The sequence below is a fragment of the Schistocerca gregaria genome, chromosome 9, assembly GCF_023897955.1.
Source record: "Schistocerca gregaria isolate iqSchGreg1 chromosome 9, iqSchGreg1.2, whole genome shotgun sequence".
NCBI classification, from domain to species: domain Eukaryota; kingdom Metazoa; phylum Arthropoda; class Insecta; order Orthoptera; family Acrididae; genus Schistocerca; species Schistocerca gregaria.
In genome coordinates this window covers 184,445,405-184,466,846 of record NC_064928.1, presented here as the reverse complement: position 1 = coordinate 184,466,846, position 21,442 = coordinate 184,445,405, and the positions used below count along the sequence as shown (strand labels likewise).

Below are 21,442 nucleotides of genomic sequence, written 5' to 3'. Positions count from 1 at the left end.
TTGAGGAGAAATAGGCACATTTGCAAGATATCAGCCTCAGAAATTTACCTTGTGTGAAAACCTCGGCCATACGTGTCGTATTATGAAGTTGTGACCTTCTGACTCTACAACTCTTAAACAGGTATGCACACAGTTCGCTTGTCACTCGCTGCATCTCACTGCAGCCACCTAACACCTGAGCACAAAGTACTCTATGTGAGTGAGAGGTTTGTGTTCGTAATTTTGGCGAGCCGACTAGCAGTGCTGCGGCAGTGTGTGAAGCACGTAGAGCAGAAGATATTGCAGTTTCCGTGATGACAGTACTGCTATGTAGATTGAGATATTGTCAACCAGGAGACATATTTGGCATCCATGTGTTCGAGGGTTTAGTCAGTAGCTTTACTGACTCGGCAGGACTTCTGAGCATCAGTATTGATTTCTACTGGAATAACGACATCCTTCAAATGCAGTCTCTTCTTTACAGGCAGTTGTGTGCACCAGTATTTTGGCTTTTTTTTTCCCAGTATGCTCGGTATCGAAGCGGGTAGACTGGTGACCAATGAGATCACATTGAACATCCAGTAAAATACTGTTTTGACAAAGTTAATGTAATGTGCTGTGCTCATTGTGTCAAAGTGTGTGATTTCTAACCTGAAGCTTTAATGTTTAAAAGGTCTACCTTCAGGAGGTACTTCGTCAGTCACTATCCTCACCCATCCAGCCGCCTTCCCTGTTCCCATTCCAGCACTACACAGCTGTCATTCTACCATCACACTCAGTCTTTTTACTTCTTTCCTCTTTCGCTATACCCCCCCCCCCCCCCCCTCCCCCCCAAGCCCCCCTCCACCCCGACACTTGACAACTCTCCCCTGCCATCCGAGTAACCTGCAGCACACTACATTGTCTGTCAGCCCTACCATACTATCCCTCCCCCTCCCAACCCCAGCCTCCTCCTTACTCCCACCCAGTCACCACTACCATCATGCACTGGGTTATTGATGAAGGCCTTACCAGCCAATAGCTTGATTTATTTGTGACAGTCTTTTTGTCGTGCCTATCTGTGATTCAGCATCTCCACTATACGGTGAACAGCAACTTTCATTTAGAGATAGATAGATAGATAGATAGATAGATATATAGATATATAGATAGATAGAGAGAGAGAGAGAGAGAGAGAGAGAGAGAGAGAGAGAGAGAGAGAGAGAGAGAGAGAGAAGAGAGCTCTCTTGCTTTGTTTTCTGCTGCTGTCTGTCTCACACAGAGGTGGGCAAAACCGAACCAGTGTGACTGGACTACTGGAGCACTTCACCATACTAATGGAAGCCACTCGCTGTAGGGTCAGATGTCAATTCATTTCCAGTAATGTTGCAGTAGAACGCTCGACAGAATTTCACAGTCAAATCTCAACTTATCCTATGAGCAGATGTGCACCTTGCTCCATAGAACACAGAATTTTTGTGAAATGGTATAGGCCTATGTTGTTATTGTGTATTACTTTGTTTTCCACTGGACAGTGAAGTTGCAAAGGGCTGTTACACCTGTGCCAAATTCTCGTATTAGAGAGGCGTTCCCTCGGGTGTCTTCACATCATGAAATAATACTGTCTTACATTAGCAGTTACGTTCTGTGCTACATTTGTAAGTCAAAATAGGGAAGACACTCGGCTATTGCCAAACAAATATTATGTCAAAAAAACAAAAGTACTTGCTGTATTTCAGGCACTGGAGTGGATGAACTGTCAAGCTGGCCAAACTGACATTTTTGAGCTCTTGACACAATTTTGGTTACCTTGTGCACTTCTCCTTCTTTAGTATTCTCACTGATTTGTTACAATCCTATACTGACTCAATTTCAGTTTTGCATGTAATCTAGTTTAAACAAATTTATATTATTTATGTTTAGGCATTATATTATTTATGTTTAGGCAAAATATCTGTGCCAGTTTTAACGCCAGCCAAATTGCGACAGTAACCTATGCTCAAAAGTTCAAATTTCTGCTGTTGCAGTGGTGCTTTTGCCAGAGGAATGCCTGTTTGGAGGACAAAAATAAACCACATGTGCTGCTGTCGACTGTGGACTGGAAAGAGTGTTGTTTTCACTGAAGGTGCCACAGCCAGGCGGTCTTTGAGATGCCTACATCAGTTAACCGAATACGTTGGTATGACAGTATTAGTCTCTTGTTGTTGAGGAGAATTTGTCAGGTGTAGGTGATTACTTAATTAATTGGTACCTTCCTCTTAAGTGCCCCAATGGCAGAAAGGTACTGAAACTGAACATTGTTATCGTGCTTGAAGTGTACTCTGTTGTATATTTTATGTGCTGGCAGTGTAGTTGTGAAGAGCTTTGTTTTGTTACAGAACGTGACTGTATAGAGGATGTGGACTCACTCCATTTGTAGTCATTTATGTTCTTTGCAAATGTAAGGTTGTTCAGTCCCTCATAATTGTGTACCTAGGTGAATCGTTTGTTCTTCCATGTGTGTCTGCACTGACAGTGATAAAATCTGTCTGGAGCTAGAATAGTATTTTTGTCAAATGTAACACAGGATCCCTCTAATGCAAAGCTCTATTATGTTACTGTACTTAGACCTCGTAAAGTACTATTTATTCCTTAACAGGTTAGTTTGTAGGAGGTGGAAGTGACAAACTGAAGTTCACTTTAGTGAAGTTTGAATATTTTGTTACAAATCATTTGTTGCCACACTTGTGTACAGATTTGATTTCTCAACGTGAGAAACTTTATTTTTATAACATTGTTTTCTTTTCTTACACTGGGAATTCAAAGAAACAGTGTGTTTTGGTAGTTAGATATGCATTTCTGATGAGGAACAAACTGAAAAGTGCTCATCCTCCATGTGAGGTTTGCACAGTGGGAACTGTGTCACATTTCTTAAATTTTTTACTCATAATGAAAATTGACTTTTGTTTCGAGTGAAATGTATCCTTGTATTGCCGTTTGACAAATGTGGCCACAGTCAATGCTTTAAATTTAATGATTGGTTTTTAAAGTATTAAGTATCTTACATTGAATTTTTAGTGTAGACCATAATGATAGTTGCACCATATTTGAACGACAGTCACAGTTGAAATATAAACATTAAATTAATGTGAAATGAATTGCATGTGGTCTCTGACTCTGAGATAATACCTGAATTGAGCTCAAGCCTGAGGCTTGGCGGGCAGGAAGGGGGGGGGGGGGGGAATGGGTATCAGAATGCATGAAATTTTGAAGAAGCATGTATTATCAGCAACACACAAAATATATGAAAAGGAAATGTAGCTTTGTACCTGACCATAATTTTTCAAAAATGTGTCTCGGTTTATTTACTACCACAGTGAGGCTTGTACTAAACTGTCTCTTTGCGACAGGTTAAAACCGTGAACTACACGGAAATTGTGGAAATGTCTTCTCAGTAACTGTGACTGAAACAGTTCTGCCCCCTACTCTTTTTTCCTTCCCTGTTCTGGGATTCATAAGGTGGGATATTTAATCTCTACCAATTATGCTCCAGTATCATATTTTAAGATTTCACCTTCTCACTGTTGAGATATTGTATTTTTTGAAGGTGTAAACACTTTTGCCTGTTCTTTACTGTTTAATTATGTTACATGTACAGTAGGTTACAGTATCATAAATTTGGAGAGTTTTAGATATTTTTTACCATATTGCTCACTTTTTGATATAATGTACTGTGACCAAAACTGCAAATTTTTCTGTAATCTTGTTTTGCATGTCTGTTATTGATCATCTCAAGGCATTACTTATTTACTTCTTCCTGAGTAATGTTTTTGTCCCGTTCCTGCTGTCTACCTTCCTCATTTTCTTTTTTTTAAAACAGTAATTCTCCTGTGGGACATCTTTACTGGACGCACTGGGCAACAGCAGCATTTTACAAAGCTGTTGTTTCATTTTTGTGCTGTAATTTCTGCTGTTAGACTCCTCTTTTGTCTCATTTGTTGGACAGGTTCCTTCGTTCCTTGTACTTTCATTGGAATCTGTTGTTGTTGCTCTGACTGCAGATTCAGACTGACTGTTCTTCCTTTGGATCTGTGCAAATAAGACTGTCGCCCACTTTGCTTTTATCTGTATTTCATAAGCTGTGCTGCCAGTACTCAGTTAAGCTCTGATACTGTCGCTTCTAATTTTACTCATAAGAATCGTGCTCTCACTTTAGTTAATCTCAGACATTTGTATTCTTCTCTTTTGTTGCCATCATGCCAGTCTTTTTTCTGTGATAAAATAAAAGGGTAAACTTTGAGATATTGAAATATGTTCTAATTTTTAGATCATTCCTCATACATATCATGCACTGAATGTACATATTGTCAGTTAGGGTCTCTTAAACAGTAACATTTTTTTTCTACAAAATTGCATCTGATTCTGGTGCAGAGACTGAAGTACTAGGTACAGTTTGTTGTCCCAGTTGCACCTTAATTTCGTGTATACTGCGTAGTATGAAGTGTACGTGTTTGCAGCTCATTTGCATTATATACACAGCAGTATTTGAGTAGCTTACTGATGTCAGTTTATGTGTACCTAGAACAATAGAATCGGTTCGATTTTTGCAGCTTGGTTACTGTGTTTTTGTTAGCGTATGATTTAGTCAGTAAATGTATGAAAATCTTCAGCTCCCTGTCCTTGGCCAGACTGCTCAATAGATACTATTCATTAAACATAAAAACAGACTGGAATGTTAGTGGTTTAAAGTCTGACGATGTTGTACGAGAGAGCACAGATAGGAGGTTGCACATTTTTAACTGATGATGCCGTTAAACATACTAGATATTACGGTAGCATTTATCAGTGTGTAAACTGTCACGTGTATGTTTTCAAGGAATGCAGGTGTTGTCAAATAAAATTTAATTTTGTTTCCGTTTTAAAATGGAAAAGGAGGTAGATATAAATGTAGCGAAGCTTATTGGAATTAACCAGAATTCTGTAGTGTCACTGTGGATCTGTACATATATGTTGAGTGCTTTTTATTTATTGAGAAATATTGTACTGTGGATGTTAAAATATTTGTAATGTTTGTACATGTGCTTATACAAGAAGGCTGGAAATTGGCCAGTAATTGCCTCCAAGAGATGAAATTCTGAGCTTGTTGGATCACAAATTTAAAAGTATAAAAAAAACAAATGTAGCTTTTGAAATTATTAGTTCTTTTCTTGAGGAGAAAGCTACAGATTATTTTTTCTACTTTTAGATGTATCTTTCAGCATACTTAAATTTTCACCTCCTGGCCAGACATCCTGTCTTCTTGTAATTTTGAACTTTTGTCATGTGAATGTTACTGGTATAGTACATATTTTGAATAATGGTGTACATGAATAACTTTGTTGCAGTGCCTAGGTTACAAACAAGAGCTATCATCATATGTAGTTTTAAGTAGAGGAGTGATTGGTACACCCCACTATGAATGCGGAATTCTGTTGTTCTAGAGATACAGTGCGCATTTGCTGTCCTTCTGTAAAAGCAAATGAATGGAACCTCAGACATTTTTGAGTTTCAGCCTGAAAATAGTATTGTATAAGAGAGCAGAATTTATAGCAGTGTTGTTTTGCGACTAGGTTTTTGTTTATAGTGGGATTCAACTCAAAGCAGTCATGGCAATTGTGGCACTTTGAGTACTTTTAATGTAGAAATTGGATATGATGATGGGTGCAACGTCTCTTACTGCTGATTACAGGGTGATGGCTAATAGTCTCTCTCTCTCTCTCTCTCTCTCTCTCTCTCTCTCTCTCTCTCTCTCTCTCTCTCTCACCAACTGTGATGATTTTCAACCCGATAGCTTTATATATGTTTTGTGTTACTTTATGCAGAGAAAAGCAGTGTCAATGTAAAGAATGGCCAACAAAAATTGGTGATGTATGACTTAATCACAAGTGAGATTGTTGTCTTTACATGGAAATGGTGTAAATGTATTCTAATAGGCAGAAAATGTTTTATTACATGACAGTCTTCACCTGCAGAGGCCTCTTTTTGATTTGTTTACTGTCTGCCGAGCCACTGTGAGGCTTCTGTTGACGGGCACAAATTTCACCCTCTATATGGCACCATGTCAAAGGCCGATAACTTGCTGATCCTCAGTGCGTAGCGAGCTCCGTGCCGAGCTGGATGTGTTCTGAATGAGGAAGTAGTAGTTTGTCCAGCTGGCCCTTCACTGATTCCTAACTGCTTGAGCAGACTAGGACATGATGGAGGCGGGAGTGTGCCATACGTCAACAGGCTTTGAAGAAGGATGCTACCTGTTGCATTGGTGGTCTCTACTCTGTCAGCTGGCATTTGTTCCAGGGCTGGTGGAGTACTGGGCAGACTTGTCAGCCTAGCAGCTGTTGTGTAAGGTAGAGTGGTTTTCTGCTGTTGCCAAAGGGAGGTGCCACTCCAGAAGAGACCAGTTCAGCCCTCTCACCCCAGTGCACTGCTGTAGGTCATGACAGGGTCACGCCATCTCAACTTTGTCACCTCCCTGGTGAGGTTCTCCTCAAATTCCTTTTAGCCCAATCACTCCTTTACCATCTCCTCCATCCAGCAAGCTCGGACAACTTGGTCTCTCGAGAAGACAGCAGCATTCTCCACCGACCTCTGTGTGATCCCCGAATGCCAGGTGCTTGCCTGGATTTTCTGTGAGGCTGTGGTCAGATGCTTTACACAGTACTGTGCATCCGACAGTGTACTGCAGCTCTCTTTACTTCTGGACTCGGTGACAGTGGAGTGATCTGTTTCCTCTTATTCTTTTTACTGTGACCTCTGAGCATGTGCCCGCCCATCTCTCAAACTGCACCGCCGGAACTGAAGTGGGACTGCAGGAACTTTTAGCCAGAGCGGCCTCCAACCACAGAGACCTCATCCTACAGGTCAATGCTGGCAAATTGTTCTCCATGGCCCCGATCACTTCAGGGCAGGACAAGAAAGTGAAGGTTGACTATGAGCTGACTTTTTGAGCCAGTAATACGACTGTTCTGGTATTGGTGGTGGGGACACGTTGGGTGGCTAGGCTCACAGTCACCTACTGTCATAGGTAGTTCATACCGACTGTGAAATGAGGCCGAGGAGAGGCACTCTACTACAACGATTTTATGCATCCGTTAGCCAGGTAGTGTTGTGGGATACTGAAAATGACTTAAAGAGTCAAAACTGGTGTAGCCATTAAACAAAATTTGTGTGTGCATTCACTGGTAACATTTTCAGGCTCCCTTCAGATAGTGCTAATGTACATTACAATAACACAAACTGTGTTGTGACATGTCAGATACTCAGAGTTGTATGCTTACATTTATGGTTTCACATTCAGATTCTGGAGCAGATAAAGATGTAGAAAAATCTTCCATTTGCTGTATGAAAATGGATGCAGACATGAGGGTCACACAAATGCTTGGTTATTTCTCTTGGCTAAGGAGAGTGAAGGTCTATAGCAAATGAGACCATTCATGAATGAAATTTTCTGCTTGCCTTTCTCAGTTTTGAGGCTTTTTTGCTTTTCCACAGCCACATCTTCAATACATGTTTGTAATTTTGGAATCTGTCCTATATGTATGTGCCTCTCTGACTTTAACGTCTCAGCCTCTCGCTGACATTTTGCAATCTGTCAGTGTTCTGCAACCCATTGTGCCTGCTGTGTCTCCTTTGATGTGAGTCATCCACAGTTAAAAGCCCTGAATCATCCTGTTTCTTCGACTTTCTCTCTTTTCTAAGATGAAGGTGTAAGTTGTTCTGCAAAATATCACTTGTCATTTTCATTTGTCTTTACTTCCCTCCACACCCAGTTAGCGTTGTATTTTCCATTTTTACATGTTTTTGGGGTTATTTTAGACATCATTTCCCCCGTAGGCTACTACAGATTTCTGGCAGTGTCTGTTGTTACTTTGGGAATAGTGTGTTTGGAAGACAGGGAGGAACGTTACCAGAAACTGGCATTAAGTGAGGTTATGAGTCCTAAAGTGATGGCTATATTTCATTTATAATGAAGTAATACTGTAAGAATTAAAGCAGCTTTCTTGAGCTTAAAATTAAAAACATAAAACTTAATGTAGAATTTTTCTTTTCAGTTGCAGTAATTAGCTTTGGGCATACCACAAAGTTCAGGCTTTTGTTGTGGTATATCTCTGTTGATATTTATTTCAAAAATAATGTTTGATTTCATATTGAAATGTATTTTTGAGTGAGAGTCCAGTATTTTTCTACAGCTCATTGGTATATAGGTATACATTGTTACAGCTATATGAAGACTAAGAAACTATTATTAAGTATGCGTATGTAATAACAATTTTTTGTTGTGACTATAAAAATTTAGGAAGTATATCTTTTTTTCTGCATTGTAGAAAATTATGTAGATTAACTCAGGGAAATAGCCATAACTGAATGGGAGCTGAAACGTGTAGAATGAAATCTTCCACCTCTTGTGACATCCCTAACACTGTACCCTAAAAATCTTTCTCTATTTTGTGCCACTGTACCTATTGTATTCTATTCTATTTGTAGTAACAGCGTTGGCAAAAGGTTTTTACATCTGTTTTTGGACTAGATGTTTTTAATGCATGTGACATGGTATATTGTGTGGTCTTGGGTATCCTTCACTTGACTGCGTAGAAGCTTTGTAACCATCACAGTGGTCTACTGAATTTGAAGCAGATTTGATTTTTTTTATTTTATCAATTTTATTTAAGATGTATTGAGATTTTAGGAAATGATTGACTGAATAAACAATTTAAGAGTGTAATATTATTTTCAGTATGGTTGACATGAATAATATGTTAAGAGTTTAATTAAAGTCATCAGTTTTAATGAGAAAGGAAAAAACAGGTTTTTTGAACAAGAGAAGTTTACATTGTTTTAGACCTCGTTTGATTCCCTATTTAGGTATTCCGACATTGCTTCACAGAAAAGCAATAAGACACTTCAATAATAGTTTGAGATTTAGAACTTTGGAATTTAAATATTCATTTGTTGCTTTTTAAATGCATAGATCTGAAGAAATTCACAATCTCCATTTTTATCTGTTGTCTGTATTTCTCTTATAAAGTACCTGAAATGGCGGTTGTTCTGAGTGAGAGCAGAATATGCTAAAAGAAAGGAGCATTTTATTTGTGGATGACATTTGATAGTAGTTGTAGACATCATTAACGTATTTCTGATGTACGATTGAAAAACAAACGTTACGGTTTGTGTCGTTGTGAATATGTAGTGCTCCTCGTGAGGAACTGGAAAAGTCGTGGTCTGTGTGTGTCATAAAATGTTGAGGTAGTTTGTCATGGATTAACATAAAATAAAAAAGTGTCCTCTCACATGGATCCAAGCTTAAGGTTTTCCAGATAGCCAGATAACTGTATTGATAGCTGCTGGCGCAGGTGCAGGTTTTGATAGTATACCTCACATCCTAGTTCCAGCTCTTCGCAAGCCTGCAACACAAACCTGGAGGCTCAAATCTGAAAGCTGTGGTGTTAGAAGCTCTAGAGGAAAGTTTATGGCAACAATTTTGATAAAGTCCCCACAACTTTCTTTAATGATTTTGTGTAGGTATTTCAAAGATTTGACTTTGAAGCATTGTGCTCTTGTGTTCTTTTTATTGCTTGCTGTATTCATTGAAATATAAAAAATAATGCAGCAGTGTTCCAAACTGATGTTAACGATTAAGCTGTTGGTTTAGTTTCATTTTTTGTTTGTTGCCAGCTTTGCCTGGGTGACATTAATGTATTATTTTCATTTCACACGAGAGATGTTTACAGTTCTTTTCGTAAGCAACTGTTGCAGTTGCTTCATCAGCTATATTGTTTTCTTCTGGAAAGTTTGAAAGCAGTCATTCAGTCTTATTTGCACAATTGACAACATTCGAGACTTTAGGACTAGAAGAAGTACTTTTAACTTGGACAATATTATGAAAAGGATAGATTACTGCTCACCATATAGAAGAGATGTTGAGTTACAGACATACAGAACAATAAAGACTTCTAAATGTGTGAGATTTCAGCCAAAAGGCCTTCTTTTAAAATAAGCAACATGCAAGCACAAATCACACGTACATGGCCACTGTTTCTGACCATTGAGGCTGCTGTCAGTGGCCAGAGACAATGGTAGTGTGTGCAAGTTGTTCTTGCGTGAATGTGTGAATGTTGTCTCCTTTAGGAGGAGGTCTTTTTGCCGAAAGTTCACATTTTTAGCAGACTTTTTTATTGTGACTTTCTGTGATTTAAATATCTCTGCTATATAATGAGTGTAACAGTCTATTCTTTGATGGTATTATCATTATTCCATCCTGGATTTTCCATTGTTAACTTTTAACTCAGGGGTGTTTTAAAACTGTTTTGAGAGAGGCCATAAAACATGATGAATTAATCTGAATGTAGAAGTACTGCAGATCTTTCAAGTTTTGCAGAGATTGCAAATTACTTTGTACCATTAATTTGTTGAGCAGTTAATTATCACACAGTCATTGTAGAGAAAGTACATCTCACATATACTTGAGTGTAACAAGGTTACCTGTTCAAAAACTGTGTTTATATTTCATCAATGTCCAAGAAAATATGCAATTGGATTCACCAGTATTCTTCCCTTCTGACAGAATTTATCATCACTGTTTATAAGATAAAATGTACTTATGAACCCAACACAATACTGCAGATCAGAGTATATAATTTCTTAAAAGATATCATTGTCAGTGTTTATATAGTAGTTTGTGTGTGGAGTATTATTTTAGAAAATGTAAAACTGTATCTAGTATCTACATGTGTTGACTTATAATTGGTCAATCTGAATAATTGCATGAAGTACCTGTCACATCTGTAGATTAAGTTGAAGTGTGAGAATCGTGGCATTAAATTGTCTACTGAATATCATTTATGACAACAATAGTAATCTAGCGCAACATATCGGCATTGGAAATTTGTATCACAGAGTGATGTTCGCCTGTTAGCTTTTGTTTCAGGTACTGCATATATCAGTTTTGATTAGTGGAATAATGCTATTTCATTCAGTGGCCCAATTTTTGTAACACTATTGTAGTGTTCCTGGTGGAAGAAGTCAGACATTTAACTCTCTAATCACTCCAAACCAGATATATATTTTCAGACACCTTTGAGATTCATGTTTAGAGAGGAAAAATACTGCTTGTCAGTTAAAAAAAAATCCTTATTTTTTTGAGTTTTCACAGCACTAATAATTGATGCATAGTATTCCAAATTAAAACTTAAAAAAGCAATAAACTGTTGTAATTGCTTCAGAAAAGAACACCACATAGTGTTTGATGTGCTCACGACTATTACCAGTACTATGTATACGATGTATCCTGCTTATACTTAGAAGACTTTACATGTAATCAGAATAGCAAAGTGAGTAACAGTATATGTGTCCAGATATTTTAGTTCCTATTTGAGCATTTGAGATTTATGCTCGTAAGTTGAAGTATTTGTGTGCCAAAGTAGATGTATATGTATATGTATATTTTTTTTATGTCTCTCTTTGTGCCATTAACAGAGAATCTGTCCCTTCTTCTAGCATTGTGTTAACTGATACATTAAATCTGATACTGTTTTTTGCGTTTGATATTAAGTATAATTTACTGTGGCTAACTTACTTAAAATCTTATTGTTCATTCATGTATTGGTGGGGGTCATATTCAAGGCTACTATCTGATGTCGGAATGGGATTTAATGCTCTGTCCTGCAGTCGACTGCTTCCACTATCAGTTAAGGCACTGTTTCCATTCTGCACCCATTTCGGTCTCACAGCAGCTAGACCCCATCTTCGGGTAGTGCTGGATGACTGTTGCAGAAATTACCTGCTATTTTAATTCTGATATTTTTTTTTTAAATCCTGTGCCGAAAGCACCTGCCCATGTAATGCCAGAGATATTGAAGAAACATGTGTTCTTGGAAAATGAGGTCGTGCCTCGGGATAGCATAGCTGCTAACAGATCTGGTGTTTCTTTTGGTACAATATTTGCCCATAGAGACACTGTCAGAACTCGCACACTGTTTTATATGTGCAGACAGCTCAGAGTCCTGTGTTATCTTTTGCAAGCCTGGGACGCATTGTCTCAGTATTACGACTCTTTGAGACCCGGTTCATCTTCCCATCAATGAGACACAGCACTGCAGGACCATGGGTGTCTTTCTTGCTCTACACACTTGCTAATCCCATATGACCTCTTCATCCCACCACTATTTTATGCGGACACATTGTGTGGCCCACTCAATTCCCGTGGCAAATCTATTTTATCTGATATGACTCTAAATCTGTGTGCTCGTGTGATCGGAAGAGCATACTCCTGTGCTTTGCTGGAGGTGGCTTGCAGGTAACAGTTGACTCCCAGGCCAGACACTCCACACACTATCTCCTGTTTGCAGGGCTTTTTGTGTACCCATTGTGTGGACTAACGTATATCTGTGATGAGTATATTACAAATTTGTTGAAAGGGGAAAAAAAAAGTTTCAAATAGATGTACTTCTGCATTCGACCATTTAGCCTCAATGTCCAGTAGGGAACATATTTTTGATTATGTGAGAAAGTAGATATTTTCCTTTTTTGTGTTTCTGCCAATGCCTTGGTGTACTTTGAACTCTCATTCCAATTTTCCTTTTCAACATATGAGTAGGTAATTGTAGAATTTAATTATAACAAGGTGTAATTTAAATTTGTACAAAAGTTAGAGGGGTTTTCAGAACATATTATATGTTAGTTTTGCACGATGAGCTACAGCCATGTGCCGTACGAGAACAGTGATCTGGGTGTCCACGTATTGTCGGTAGTACGTTGCCATCTAAGGCCCCTGGGATGACTCGGTGTCTGAGTCTTGCTTCCAAATCCTGCTGGGCCCATCTGACACTGCATCCGCATCTGCGCAGCCAAAAAGGCTAAGTGGCAGCTTATAATTCGTAACTTCACACTGGCTGCCGTCTGGCTTTCAGTTTGAACTTCTCACGTATGTTAACTACTCGAAAATTGATGTGTGTTTATCACTGCAATTATCTCTTTGTAGAAGTATATGCTCCCACCTCTTTGTCAGTTATGTGCCTTCAACTGACCAGTACTGCAAGTCTGTCTGGTTCCTGGTCTCCCCCACCCCTCTTTCCACGATGTGTTACCTGTAATACTAGGGGTGTGGAGGTGTGACTATGAAGTGGCAATGATTAAACACAGTTGTATAATTTTCCTACTCATAGATGACTGAACAATAAGACTCAATGCCAGATGAATTATAGACTTTACTTGTATTGTTTTTTAATATTGTAGCTTGTAAAATTCTTAACTGTAGTACATATATATATATATATATATATATATATATATTTTTTTTTAAGGAAATGTAGTAGATTTGTGTAATGGCTTCAGTGCTAGTGAGGCACAATATGGGATGCAGTCTGAAGAGCTGGGGCCTTATGTATATCTTGTGAAAGCAGCAGGCAGCCACATCAAGAAGGTTCTGTAGGTATCGAGTTCCTTCAAGTACTCATCGAGTCGTTCCCTACAATTCCAGTTATTTGAAAACAGATCATTTTCATATGTCCACAAATAAACCACGATATGTTTAAAGTAACTTTTTGTTTAGCTGGTCCAGTTTTCCTTCCTTAAAATACTTAATGTTGGTTCCACTTTTGTCCTGTGGAATATACTCACTCCTGACACAATGATCCGTTTTCTTGTTAACTGATTATTTCATTTTAATATGTAGTATGTGCGTAATGTACTTTGTTGCTAGGACTGCATGTTATACAAATGATTAGTCAAAACTAATGAGAGACTGATTTACATTTAAATCCTTTTGAAGGAACTTGAATACATGAAAAAAGTGTGTGGTTTTACTTTCAACAAATTTGAGAAAACATTTTAGTGTAAGTAAGTCATGACAATATTTCATATGTTAAAACTTGATGTGTAATTGCCATTCTTATGTTGAAGACAATCCCTGGTATTGATACTTCATGACGTGTACTGAACATTGAGACATGGTGCTTGTCTGTATCATCACCATGTAGAGATTATTTTTGTTTTGTGCTATTGCAAATAAATAAATGGTCATATTTTAACACGACTTTCATTCTATTTCGATATATATATATATATATATATATATATATATATATATATATATATATATATATATATATATATTCCCTTGCTCAGTGTTATATTTCTATCACTATTTTTTTTAAGCAGTAGTTATTTTTTTCTGTTATTGCAGCAATGGAAATAAGAAATAGTTCCACAAGGGTCTTAATTGCTCGAGTGTCACTCCAATAAAATTGTAAAATGTTTGTAATCTGGTAGCAAGGCATAGTTTTTGAAAATGTGTATTTGGATGAGTCATTTTGTAACGTCTGCCTCCCTACAAAGAATGCTCCAATACTCGGTACACTTCCCACAGTGATAAAGCTAGAGGGATTAGGACAGGTGAATGAAGGGAGGAAATATTACTGCTCTTCATGTGTCAGCTTTTGGAGTATCGTTATACATGCAAATACGCAGTAGTCTGCTAGTAATGATATTGTGTCCAAATGGGGGCTACACATTGTGAGACTAATTAAACCCACTGTACTGACAAGTTTCATAGTTTAATTCAAAAATATACACTGTATTTGAGCAATTATTGCATATGCAGTCTTCAAGGAAAAATTATGAGTACGCAACACCTATGTATTTCCAAATTTGTGGGAGGAGTGTCTGCTTCAGCGTCGAGCCATAACCTCTAGCTTCTTGTCATCTGCCACTACTGAATACAGAACTAGAACATTTCCGCTGTAGGACAGGCAGTACAGGTATTAGCACACTTCCTGGTCACAGCTCCCCAAAAACTTTAGAGTTCTCGCAGGTTTCCGGAAACTGCGGTGTCTTTTTGCTCCGTGGACCGGACTAGTAGCCAGCCGTTTCGGAAGAGATTTGTTCTCGAGCAGCTGCCACAGTGCAGGAAGTGTGCTATTGTATTGACAGTTGCCTTTTATCCTGAACTGTGCACAGAAATAACTGCAAGAGTTTAGACTTGTCATAATGTCGTAATTCAATTTATTCGAGTGTTGACACTGTCAGACAGTGGCGGGCCTCCGCACTGCCGAAGGCACGCCGCCGGGTGGCTGGGCTGCAGCGAAGGGCCGCTTCCTGCAGGACCTGATCCTGAAATGAGAGTTACGTACATCATTAGCACAAGCCATCTGATGAGAGCATAGTGTTTGCATTTCACGCTAGCAGTCCTACAGCATTGACAGCAACTGTACTGTAATTGCTGTACACTGCAGTGGGATGTTACTCTGAACCACACAGTACTTTTTACCAGCTAATGATGTTAGATTAGATCATGTAACAGTGAGAGGATCAGAGGAAGTACCTCAATTTTAGCAATTTTACAGGCAGTATGACAGGTGTCTTAACATTTGAATTTTGCACGTTTCAGTGACCTAATAAAAATTTATTCAGGAATCTCTATACCACTAAAGAATACTCTCCAAAAGCTGTTGGATGGTAATATTTCTTTAAAAATAGTCATCATGGGTTCACCTTTCTTCACTGTTTAATACAGAACTAAGGAGATATGTCTTTACGATTCTAAGTGAATTAATCTAAACAGACATTTTACACTTTTGGAGATATGTAGTCAGCTGAGATAATATAGTATAAAAAGTTAATTTCCTCAGATTGATTCTAGTTACAATTATAGCATATTAGTGGATTTTTGTACCAATGTGACCATTGAACATTTGCTTGCACACTAACTTCATCACAACTGTGCTACCATGGTCTGAACCTCTGGCTCTCTCTTCTTGAAGACTTTTGTAAAATTTTATGATGCTGTTCCTCGGTAATGTCGGTGTGGCGAAGATATGAGAGGTCTTTTATTTTTTCTTCCTAAAATTTTAGTTTCCACAGTATTACTGTTCTGACTGGATGATGATATCAGGTTTTTCTGGAAAGTGGGAAATTTCTAAATTTTTGATAACAGAAATGTTTGAAAAAGTTGTGATTAATGGCAAATTGGCAATATTGAAGTTTTCACCTTAAGCTATTGAACTTGATTTCCTTTACTGTCAATTTTTGTATTTTTCAATCATTCATTCTGCATAGCACCAAAATCCAAGAAGTCCTTCTGGTCCATTTCTTCGACTTTATACAGCCTTCCTTTTGAACAAGAATATACCACATGTTGTTAACATTTTTTGTAGCCATCTCTGTACTGGCACAGACTGAATCACACTTCATTAAAGAGTGGCAGGTAACACTCATTTCACGAAAGCAAACATGATGCCATTTTAATGTCACAAACAACACTGAAAGCTGCAGGAACTGCTATCAACTTTTGTTAGCATTTGGTTTGCAGGAAGTTTTGTGAGATGAGTGTTACCTGCAAAAGATTTGCCCCAAGAAAGAATGTGAATGTTATCGCCCATCATTTAACTTGCAGCCATTTAAATTGTCCTCTTAGGCTCCTCCCCAACCCCATATTTGGAAATCGCCACATATTTGGAAGTAAAGAGCTAAATATTTACGAGAAGAAAGAATATGAATTTTATTGCTATTTGTTTCAGTTGCAGCAATTAAAGTTGTCCTCCTAGGTTAGTATCTAACCACTCACTCTGAAATTGCCTCATACAGAAATAAATAGCCAAATATTTATTTCACCCTTCATTCAAGGATCAGACAGAAATGTTAAAGAATATTGCAGGAAGTATTTGTATAATATTCATAAGAAAGACGTAAACTATCTTAAAGTGCTAAAATGAAGATAAAAAGAAATTAACATGTAGCAACATACAGTTCTACACCCTTTGACTCCATAAACCATGACACTATCCATTAAACTAAGACTTAGTCGTCTGATTATTTTTTTTAATGTATTGGTTATCACAGTACCTCTTGAAGGTTTATATTATTGATGCATTATTAACTGACATTTACTGATAAGGGTGATGTTTTTGTGATACATTATCATTGTGCCCTTACCTTGAAACGGCATACTGCAAGTCATAATACACAAGATCTAATTATGCCAAAATGAATATGGCACCTGCATTGTTTGTCAATATTGCGTGTGGACTTCAACATCACATCACATTGCAGGAAGGTTTGTGAGGTGAGTGTTATGCAAGGGTGGCAAAGCTCAAAGCAGCACTGCTATATCATAGGGATTTTCAGAGTTTCTACAGTGCTCATATTGACATTTCGATTTAGTCCTCTACAATGGCCAGAGAAAAAAACAACTGGAAGGCCATCTGTAATCTTTTGGAGTTCTTGAAACATACAAAATGCTACTTCAATTGATCCGTCTTTCTAACTACACCTTAATGTCACACGTAATTTCCATTTTACCTGCTATCAGAACTGTATAGTGTAATATTGTACAGAGCTAGTCTTATTCTGTAGAAAAATGTCCTTAGATGCTGTGTTTTAGACAGTACCTTACACCTTCTAGGTCAAATTGCAGCAAATGGCATTCATTGCTCGGATCTGCTCCTTCATTTAATTTTTTAGATTTCTAGCTTCTTCTTTTTTGTGTTCTGAGAGCTGGTCTTTCTCTGCCTCCTCCATTTGTTTTGTTGAGATTTTGAAAGTGACAGCAGAGATTATGTACATCTTTTCTAGGTACATTATAGCCTAGTTTAAACTCTGTATTGATTATATCTCTCTACAGACAATATTTTTCTGCAGTAACCTGTTCCTCTTTGTGAAGTTTCTTATATAATTTGTAAATTATGTATATATTCAGGTAAGAACTGTCTTACAGTGCTCTGTCAGAAAAATTGTGCTGGAACAGCAGGAAATGATTTTATACAGTGTCTTATTTTCTCCATTGCCTTGTCATATCTGCTTGTGCCTGGACAATGAGAACTTATCTTGTCAGCAGTCAATATTATGTTGCTTCTCTTTTTTTATGTATATATCACATCACACAAATGTTTCTGGTACATTAACTTTCAAAATGATCTTTTAGGATATAGTCCTTCTTTTACATGTTTATGCGAGACTGTGCACTTCCAGAATGTGACCTTGCTTTAGAAAACTACCTTAATAAGTGGAGCTAAATACTGTCTCTGCTTCTCTATATCTTGCACCGTCCAGAATCCACAGAACATCCTTCTCACTTCACTGTACAGTAACATTAACCTCTTCACAATGAATCTTTCAAGAAACTAAAAAAATTTGACACAATAATGAAAGCAATATGATCACGTTGACAAAAGACTTTCTCTTCTTTCTTGACTAGCTGATACTAGCAGGGGAAATGAAATAGTTTGGAATCTCAAACATAAACTGTTATGAGGACTGACGGACAGCTGAATGATTCGGCAGTGGAGGTGTGATGCTGTATACCACCTGACATTGCAGTACTTGTTATTAGCGGGTTGACAACATTTACTTCTTGTTTAGTACACAGGATAATAGTGAACAAGTGGAGGGAAATAGTAATGTGCAAAACAAGCAAATAGTTGTCTCTGCTGGGTTAAAACTTATTCAAGTCAGAAGAAAATAAGTGGCAATAGGTTTTGCTGGTCCCAAAACTGAGATGCGCTTCTTCGAAACAGAGAAAAATGTATCACCAATATGTCTGTCTCTAAAACAAACTTACAACTTGAAGATTTGCAGCTCCTTATAGTGTGTGAGAGAACACGTGTGTGTGTGTGTGTGTGTGTGTGTGTGTGTGTGTGTGTGTGTGTGTGTGTGTTTTTAAGGGGAGGAGGGGAGAATTGTGGTTTTGGAGATATGTTCCCTTGTTCCTCCAACTTGCATATGATGAGATATGCCTTTGTCCCTCAGATACACAGTGAGGATGTAGGACATTTCATAAAGTGAGACTAGGCAATACAATATATTTACAGTGTCCATTCTGCAGACCTTAAGGGAAATGGTCCTCTTTGACGAGGAATATGTAAGAAGAGAATATACACACATTTTCATTTAAAAAGTAATAACAAGATTATCACAAAATACGTAAATGTACAATTCGCTAGGAGTGTACTGCAATTTGTAGGATATCGTAGCCATGCGTCAACGAACAGAAAATATGTTGGCAGTTTGTTAACATTGCTCTTTCAATAAAATGATATTGCAATAAGAATTTGACCAGACACTGAAAGGTCTAAGTCAAAACAAGATGACATTCAGTGAGAACTTACGATATCCTTGGAAGAGCCAGCCATAACAAAACTATTCCATCTGTTATGCCAGATGTATGAGAGAGGAAAAGTTCCTTTGGACTTAAACAAGAATGTATAATTCCAATTCAAAGAAATCACATGTGAGTATTGCTGAACTATTAATTTAACAAGGTGTAATTGCAAAATATTAACATGGATTATTTAAATAGGAATGGAAAAATTGCTAGAAGCAGACCTCAGTGAAGAGCTGTTTGGATTCCAGTGCAATGTAGGAACATGCAATGCAGTACTTATCCTATGACATGTCTTAGAAGGTAGGCTAAGGGAAGGCAAACCTATGTTTATACCTTTGGAGAGTGCTTTTGACAATGTCAATTGGAATACACTCCTTGAAATTCTGAAGGTAGCAGGAGTGAAATACAGGGAGCCTAAAGCTATTTACAACTTGAACAGAAACCAGACTTGGCAAAAAGGATGCATCGGTTGACAAGGGAGTGAGACAGGGTTGTTTGTAGCCTATACCTGATGCTATTCAATCTGTGCTCTGAGCAAGTAGTGAAAGAAACCAAAGAAAATTTTATAAATGAAATTAAAGTTCACTGAGAAGAATAAAAATATTGAGATTTGCCAATGACATTGTAATTCTTTAAGAGACAGTAAAGGATTTGGAAGAGCAGTTGAATGGAATGGACAGTGTCTTGAAAGGAGAATATAAGATAAACATCAACAAAAGCAAAACAAGGTTAATGCAATGTAGTTGGATGAAATCAGGTTATGCTAAGGGAATCGGATTAGGAAATTAAACACAAAGTAGTAGATGAGTTCCGCTATTTGGGCAGCAACATAACTGATGATGGCCAAAGTAGAGAAGTTGTAGAATGTACCTTGCAATGGCAAGAAAGACATTTTTGAAGAAAACAAATTTGTTAATATTGAATATAGATGAAAGTGTCAGGAAGTTTTTTCTGAAAGTATTTGTGTGGAGTGTAGACATGTATGGAAGTGAAACACTGATGATAAGCAGCTTAGGTAAGAAGACAACAGAAGTATTTGAAATGTTGTGCTTCAGAAGAATGCTGAAGATAGATGGGTAGATAATGTAACTAATGAGGTCGTACAGAATACAATTGGCAAGAAAAGAAATTTGTGGTGTGAATTGACTAAAAGAACGGAATCAGTGGTTAGGACACATTCTGAGACATCGAGGGATCCACAGTTTAGTATTGGAGGTAAGTTTGGGGGGGGGGGGGGGATAAAAACTGTAGAGGGAGACCAAAAGATGAATACAGTAAACTGGTTCAAAAGTATGTAGGTTGCAGTAGTTAGCCGGCATGTGTGGCCGAGAGGTTCTAGGTGCTTCAGTCCGCAACTGTGCGACCGCTACAGTCACAAGTTTGAATCCTGCCTTGGGCATTTATATGTGTGATGTCCTTAGGTTCAGTAGGTTTAAGTAATTGTAAGTTCTAGGGGACTGATGACCTCAGATGTTAAGTCCCATAGTACTCAGAGCCAGTTGAACCATTTGCAGTAGTTATTTGGAGAGGCTGAGGGTTCCTGAGGGGCATGAAGAACTGCATCACCAGTCATCGGACTGAAGACAACATCAATAACCCCATCATCATGATCATCATCATCGCCATCACCATCATTGTCATCATCTACATGATACATTAATCAGTTCTACTAAGATGCCTGCCAATCGAGTAGATAGAGTTGGCCACCAGTAAATCTGTTAGGCTTCTCTTAAACTGAGCTTTGTTGGTAATTAAATACTTTATTGGTGTTGGTAAGTTACTGAAAATGTGTGTTTCTGAAAACAGACACTTTTGTGTGCCCAAAATAAATGATTTTTAAAATTTATCAATATTATTCTTATTTCTAGTACTTGTTTAATGGACTGCATTGTTCATTATATATATTTAAAAAAAGCAGTAGTTAATACCTCCTCTCTGCAGGACATTCTTGAGTTCACCACCACAAACAACTTTTTGTATTACTCTCACACTTAAAGACTCTGAAAACTTTAAGTCAGGCTGACAACTTATCCCAAAAAAATGATCTTGAATGACATTAGCAAATGAAAGCAAGCAAGGTATGTGATAGAAATTGTGTGCCTGCCTAGGACTCTAACCCAGGTCGAAGGTTCGAACTGATCTATTAGAAATGCTGAACTAGCAGAAATTTCCTGACTAATCAAACCAATGTGAGCATACAGCTGAAGATAAAGAAGTATTTATTCAGTGAAAGTGAGCAGTGCCTAATTCTGTCCAGTGAAACAGGTAACCACATACAGTGCTTCTCCAAAAATCCTGTAAGCCTGACATTTTTGATTTTATTACTGTTCATTGATATTTGTAGGTAGTTAATAATACTCATTTCTAGCTGAATAA

At 37.7% G+C, this 21,442-nt stretch overlaps 2 protein-coding genes across 3 annotated transcripts in view; one reads left to right on the top strand and one right to left on the bottom strand.

Annotated features, from left to right (window-relative positions):
* Positions 1-13,997, top strand: part of LOC126291769 (zinc finger protein 316-like) — a 147,612-nt gene extending 133,615 nt beyond the window's left edge. For both annotated transcript variants that reach the window (XM_049985454.1, XM_049985453.1), the window contains one exon: positions 1,986-13,997. The gene's annotated coding sequence lies outside the window, so the exon portion shown is untranslated. The remainder of the gene's footprint in view (positions 1-1,985) is intronic.
* A 1,030-nt stretch (positions 13,998-15,027) lies between these two features.
* The window catches only part of LOC126291768 (homeobox protein H2.0-like), a 350,668-nt gene continuing 344,253 nt past the window's right edge, over positions 15,028-21,442 (bottom strand). The window contains exon 5 of the mRNA XM_049985452.1: positions 15,028-15,078. The gene's annotated coding sequence lies outside the window, so the exon portion shown is untranslated. The remainder of the gene's footprint in view (positions 15,079-21,442) is intronic.